The sequence below is a fragment of the Suricata suricatta genome, chromosome 5, assembly GCF_006229205.1.
Source record: "Suricata suricatta isolate VVHF042 chromosome 5, meerkat_22Aug2017_6uvM2_HiC, whole genome shotgun sequence".
Lineage (NCBI taxonomy): Eukaryota > Metazoa > Chordata > Mammalia > Carnivora > Herpestidae > Suricata > Suricata suricatta.
The window spans coordinates 86,845,620-86,853,034 of record NC_043704.1 but is presented as its reverse complement, the minus strand read 5'-3'; positions in this window follow the sequence as shown (position 1 = coordinate 86,853,034).

Here is a 7,415-nt window from a genome sequence, read left to right as displayed (position 1 = left end):
GTCTAACTCCCTCACTTTAGGGATCATTTACACACACACACACACACACACACACACAGAGAGAGAATTAAATAATTTTTCCCAATATCCTGCAGCCAGCAGGTGACAGGGCTTCTAGCTCTCTTTGCTACAGGCAATGATTGCCATCAATATGTGCACGTGACAAGACCATCCCCTTTCTAGGCTCCCTGAAAATGGCTGAAATTTCAATGATTCACTATCTTCCTAAACACAATTAGGCCCTCCATTTTCTGGACGGAACTGAGAAGAGCACTCGGTCAATCGGAGTTCTTCATTGCAAGTGACAAAAGACTGGTTGACTGAAGAAGGAAAGGATTTTTTTTTAAAGGATTTCTGGTAGTTTGCAGAATCACCAGACAATCTAGAGAAACAGGCTAGGAAAACAGATACGAACAAGGTGGCAGCCAGGACCACATGCAATGAAAATGAGGTGACTGTCTAGGTTGGTTGGGTTACCACCCCAGTAGCTACAGCACTCTGGAGACTGTGGATTTCTGGCCCCTCCCACCATCCTGCTTCAGGTATCGCTTCAGCACTCCAAGTGTCCAAGTGAGGCCCTGCACCCAAGCCCTACCTGCAAGGTAAATTGAGGGACGTGCATCCGGCATTTTCAGCATCTACCTTAGTAGCAAGCTCTGCCACTGACTTACCCAAGTGCAGGAAGGGGTCTGGATCCAGGAAAGCAAGCCAACTATCTAGGCAGACGGATCAATAAACCCTTGTCCACAGCGAGTAATATATTTGAGCAACATAAAGAAATACATTCATTTCTATATAAATTAAACCCCTCTAAACATATCTGAAAATGATCACAATATTCAAACTAATCTCAAGAACTTAATAGTAATGTGGAAGTCCATTTTAGCACGATACATATCATTACCTAGGAGGATCCGCATGAACACCTTTATGCCACTACCTTTGGCTGGTGGGAAATGAGTCATTTTGAAAAATTCATGCTTAGCTAGAGCTTTAAATTCTTCTGCCACTTATAGGAACTTGTATGTATTATATGCATAATAATTTTTTACCAGAATAACAATGAAGAGCTTTCTAATTCTACTGATAATTTAAATGATTCCAGAAGTTTTAACAACATATTATGCTTTCTTAAAAAAAAGTACATTAAATTTGTTATACATTGACACACACACACACACACACACACACACACACACACACACCCCTTTTATGTGCTAATTTTACTTTAGTAGTTGTTTTATAAACTTAATTCACACATTTTCCCACCAATAATGTCCCTAAAAAGTGGAATCCTTTAAACTACTTTAAAACTGTCCTGATTTGGAGGGGGTGTAGCCTGTCAAAACACTCTCTGTTTTCCTCTCTACCAATTTGCTTTCAAGGTTTACTTTATTGCCATCAATTGCAGTTGCCTATGGTTTTCTACAGCTCTAGCTCCTGGAGAGTTAATTTGTAACACTTGGGTTTCTTGGCACTCTTTCCTTCTTTTCCCCAAATACCCAAGCCCTCTACCCCTTAATTTTGCTAGCTGATTCTGTGCCCAGTCACTATTTATAACTGGAGATAATCCCAGATTCAGACAGCTGGTCTGGTTCTGAGATCTGTGATCCCATTTGGTTTTACCACATATGACCCTAGACTACAAACACATTAAGGGCAAGTATATGAACTAAGAAGTTTGATAAGCGTAAAGCACACATGCAGAAATATGGACCCTAGATTACAAAGCCTGCACGCCACACTTTAAGAAAGATGGACTTCACAGCACAGCTAGGAGCACCTTGGGCATTTTTTTAGGCAGGTTTGCAGCTTCTTCTCCAAGGAGGTAGGCTCCTATCATCCTGTCAGGAGACCAGGATGTATCCTATTATTTCTTTCACCTGGAGCATCTTCCGTGACCCTCCCCACCAGCCTAAGGCCTACACATTGCTCAAAGAACAGTTCAAATTCTGCCTTTTGTCCTGAAGGATGTACACATGTGTAGATAAAAATAAAAAAGGGGTATACAAACCTTAAATACAGAAGTAAATAATAATCATAGGTATCACTGCTACCAAGTACCAGACTTAATCCTCATATCAAGCTTATAAGAATGGATTGATTATATCTACTATGTTATAGATACTGTGACCATTGAGGTAACTATAAACTTAGTCTCTGCCCTTAGAGAATTTTCAGTCCAATCAAATCAAATACAGATATCCCCACTCTCTGAAAGTAGAACGTTGCTATAAAATCTTTTATAAGCCAAAATGGTTGTAAAGCAAAGAAGCAATTACCATTAATTTACAAGGAAAATTTTTTGGTATTTCCTGACCCCAAAAATAACCTCTTAGGCTTTTCTGATACCTTAGAGCACATCTTGCTAACAGATGCACACAATAAATCTAGAAAAAGCACAGATGCTCACAGACACAGGTCAAAGCCGTGGCAGCTTGATGCTGAGAGGCTCAGAGGCTGAGTGTAGTTCCTGGGGAAGGAGCTGGGGCGGGGGAAGCCCACTCACTGCTCAGGTGTGCTGCCTTTATAAGGGCTTATTGCAGAGTAACACTGAACATCCCATTTCACCTTTGTTGTAAAACTGAAAATGCTTTGGGGATTTCTATCCGTTAGCAAAACAGGCACAAATGTAGGTCTTCCGTAAAATGAAGTGGTGTCATGGGCACTTTCAAAAAGCAGGGGATGCCTGTTTGTACAAAAATAGCTCAACGTAAGGAGCTGAGTAGAGAGATAAGGGGATAGTTTGCTTGGAGAACAAGAGTTTATTACTGGCTGAATTTAGGGGAAGGCTTCTGCAAGGAAACCCACTTTACAAATAAGGACACTGAGGTTTACAGAGGGTCAGTATCATGATCACAAACTAGTAAATCATGGAGCTGGACATTGGACAAGGCAGGACTCTCTGAGCCCAACTTTCTCAACTTTTCCATGGAGGGAAGTTAACATTTTCATTTCTGCATTTCCAACACCAAGTGTATTCATTTCCACTGTAACAAATTTCCACAAATTTGGTGGCCTATCACAATAGAAATGTATTCTTTCACAGCTCTGGACACCAGACATCTATAATTAAGATGTCAGCAGGGCTGGATCCTTCTGGAGGCTGAGAGGGGAATCTGTTCTGTGCCTCTCTCCTGGCTTGTGGTGGGTTTGTGCTCCTTGGTTTGTAGATCCATCATTCCATTCTCTGTTTTCAACTTCTCATGGCCTTCTCCTGAGTATTTCACCTTTATGTCTGTGTGTCTTAAATTCCCCTCTCCTTTCTCTTAAAAAGACACCAGTTATTGATTTATGGGCCTACTCTAAATCCAGGATTATCTCAAGAACCTTAACTAAAATACATCTGCAAAGACTCTATTTCCAAATAAGGCCAAGTTTACAGGCACCTGGGATTAGGACTTGGACTTCTCCTTTGGGGGGACACATTGAGCCCCGTGTACAGGGCACTTTGTTTTCAAACCTGTTCCAACTTTTACTTCTTGGCAAGGCATCAGATTCACCCAGGGATTTGTGGAGAATTACTGAGCATGTACACAGCCTTGGGCATGCAGGCCTTCTTCCAGACCACCAGGGATAAGTGGGAGCTTACCAAGACGCACTGTGACTGTCTCATTTCCTTCGTCTCCCTGTTAAATTTCTTGCCAGCCTGTTGGTTTCTTGCTTATCCCAACTAGCAGCACCACTCTAAGCTAGCTGCATCATTAACCTTCCTTGTTTATTTGCTGACTATTTCTGACAATAATTGAGAGCATGAGGTTTTCCACTCCCCTCTCCAAATCAAATCAGCCCCCTCCAGCAGCTAAGCTCTCCTTGTTTGTGGCTTGCACATCCTGGCCAAACTATCACATGATAGAACTACAGAAGGTAGAACAGGAGCAGCCCAGACTCTCATTGCTTATACTTGAAGTTCAGTAGTTCTCATCAAATAAACTTATCAGTGTGGTGTGTGCCCTTGGTCAATTTTCAGATTTCTAAAATGGTTCTTTTTGGTAGTGTTATCCAGGTTTATCACTGCATTTGGGGGAGAGGATTTGCTATGCCCATCACTCTACCATTGCAAAAGCCTCAGTCTCTAGATACTAACTTTAAAAAGAGTCATTGCCATATTGCAATTGTACTCTCATTAGAGGATAGAAAGAGAAGTCTCCAGAAATGTGTGCTGTGTACAGTTGGTATAGGACTAGATGGAACAGGAATCGACAACAACCTAGTTTCTCTTTTCCTGGGAGCATATTTATTGTCTACATTTTTCAGTATCTCAATAGTAAAAGAGTAGAATTGCTTAAGCCTATATTTTACAAAATAAAAGGAAGAACTCAAAATCTACATAAAATAATCCATCCATCAACATGCAAATTGCTCTAGCAATTGCAGATTACTCTGTACTCACAAAGAAAAGTATTCGCCTGTTATTATTGTCCATGGACCATATTGATTCACTTTAAATATTTATGAAGGGTTTTTTTTTAACTTTATAAATCTATAAACCTTCTATTATGAAGTTCCATAGCTCTGCTTTCTGACTAGGAAGCCAAATCATTGAAGACTATTCCTATTTATAATACAGTCCAGATAAAAGGTGATAAATGTGATTGGTTATTACTGACTTTAAGGCTATTAAGGTACAAAGTAACTCTGTTTTTTCATCTATTTTTCCACCTGCACATATCCATAACCACAACTATAAGATTTTTCTTCCTTCAGATAACTATAAACTGGTAATCTCTGGATAAAGAGTAAGTTTTATTTAGCGCTTAGTATAACTTTTTAAACAATAAAAATCTACACATTTTGTATAAAAATATGAGTACCTCCCTTTCCATTTTTTTTCTTTTTGAGGAAAGATCTGGTGATAGCAAAACTAAGAGGGCTATTTGATTAACCTTTGCCCAGTACTCCTTATTAATGTTCCCTGTCTGGCCCAGTCTAGACATTTGAGTTTGGGATCACCACTTTCTGTTCCTCGGTCAGAACCAAATAATCTCTTGAAATAAAAATAATTCAAGATTAAAAGGTTCTTTCTTATCAGGATGGCCTATGTCAGAAGGAAATCAAGAAGCTGTCCAAAGATTGATTATATCGTCTAATAGCTACATGTCCAGATTCAAGAGCCAGATACTTGAGTTCAAACCCTGGCTTTGTCATTATGGATTTTGTGATCTTGGGCAAATTATTTAAGAGCTACAGCTTCCCTTTTGGCAAAATGGGAATAATAACAGCATGTCCCTTGTAGGGTCATTTGAGGGTAAAATTGGGTGCTCAGAATGATGCCTGGTAAGTGGTAAATGTTATAGACATTGTAGAACCAAACTAAAATGGAATTGCTCTGTCACGGATGGAATGGAGATGATCGACACAGCTGCATAAAAGAAGCCTATTCCTTACAAAAGCTTACAGCTCTTAGAAACATCAGAGGGTGCCAGCTAATCCTCACACACCAAATCTATTCACGCCATCTCAGGACCTCCTATCCCCCTGACTGAGCTACCCTGCTCCAAATGAGCAAGAAGACCACTAGACAACCAATCAGCTGAAAAATGCAAAAAACTTCTGTATCTAGCCTATGAAAGTCCTTTAGTCTCTGAGCAACTCAGAACCCATTGCTCCTGGAGTTTCCAAGCTTGCAGGTAGGAAAGCTTTGCAATAAACTCATCATTCTGCTTTGTTTCATTCAGTATGCAGTTTCGGCTTTGACAACATGTTTGCTAATAGTATTATAGGAAAGTCACTACCCCTACAACAGTCCCACCTTAGAGGGGAAAGTGGGTGATGGGCATTGAGGAGGGCACTTGTTGGGATGAGCGCTGGGTGTTGTATGAAAGCCAATTTGACAATAAATTATATTTTTGTCTAGTGTCAGTGTAATTGACAATCACACTTTGTAAAATCATCTGACCCCAGAATACATATAAACAACACTTTGATGAAATTATGCCTACATAATTAAAATTAAATAGTAAAACAATTATCAAATAAGTTGAACTAAATGCATATAGTTAATTTGCCTGGATAATTTTAATCTTACAAAGCAGGCAGTAGAGTCTGGGTCCTGAAATGTCTACACATCTACCTCAGTTATCCAAATTACTCACTTTGCCTAAGTATTTCTAATTTAAAAATAAACAACTTGTTTAAAAATAATAACAATAATGTCTTCAACACGAAGTTCCCCTCATGGTATATAAATATTGATGCCCCATCTAACAAGATGTCCCTTGAGTTCACTTTTCTACCTCTGACTTTTTTCCTTTCCAAAAAGAGATACTTAGAACAAAGTTCCTTCTCATTCTCCCTAAAACCTCTACTTGGATGATTAGGGATTTATGGCAGGATGGGAACGTGATATGGGGCAAGGAAAAGAGGGGAATAATGCATGTGCCTAATATAAAGGAATGCACAAAGCACCGATTTTAATTTTACAAAGAGCAGAACATAGGCAACTATTACACAGTCGCATATGCCTTCCATAAATGCAGTCAGGAGAAATACATGAACGTGAGTATCATTAAGTATAGTGAGTCTTAATTATCTTTCCCAGAAGCAGTATATGCTGAAGCATTACCCAGCAGGACAGAGAGATCTTTGCACTGCAGCCCTAACCTGCACATGAAATCTGTGGTCCTAGGAAAACACTTCCTAGGCCATTCTGGTTCCCAAAGGCTCTACTTGCAACTCCAGGGCAATCTGTGATATCTACTAGAGACTCCCAGGGCAAAACAAGACATTCTCTTAGCTGATTTGATCAATCAAGTCAAAATAGCCACACCAAAATGTAAATGTATTTTTTTTAATTATCAAGTAATGTCACCTACAAATATTCCTCACCTTTACCCTAATACTGGGACTCTGGGATGAGGGTTAAGCTTCAGGAATGAGACATCTCATATAATAATGATTCTTTTTTCCAGAAAGTTTAATAGTTCTTAGAAAATTATCAACTTGGATGTTTTAGATGCTTCCATGGAAATAAAGAGGGGGCTACAATGGTCAGTTCCAGGTTTCTTTTCTTTTTTTTTTAAAGTATTTTATTGTCAAATTAGTTTCCATACAACAGCCAGTGCTCTTCCCCACTAGTGCCCTCCTCCATCACCACCACCTCTTTTCCCTCCTCCCCCTTCAACCCTCAGTTCATTCTCAGTATTCAATAGACTCTCAAGTTTTGCATCCCTCTCTCTCCCCAACTCTCTTTCCCTCTTCCCCTCCCCCTGGTCCTCCATTAGGTTTCTCCTGTTCTCCTGTTAGACCTATGAGTGCAAACATATGGTATTTGTCCTTCTCTGCCTGACTTATTTCGCTTAGCATGACACCCTCGAGGTCCATCCACTTTCCTACAAATGGCCATATTTCATTCTTTCTCATTGCCATGTAATACTCCATTGTATATATATACCACATCTTCTTGATCCACTCAT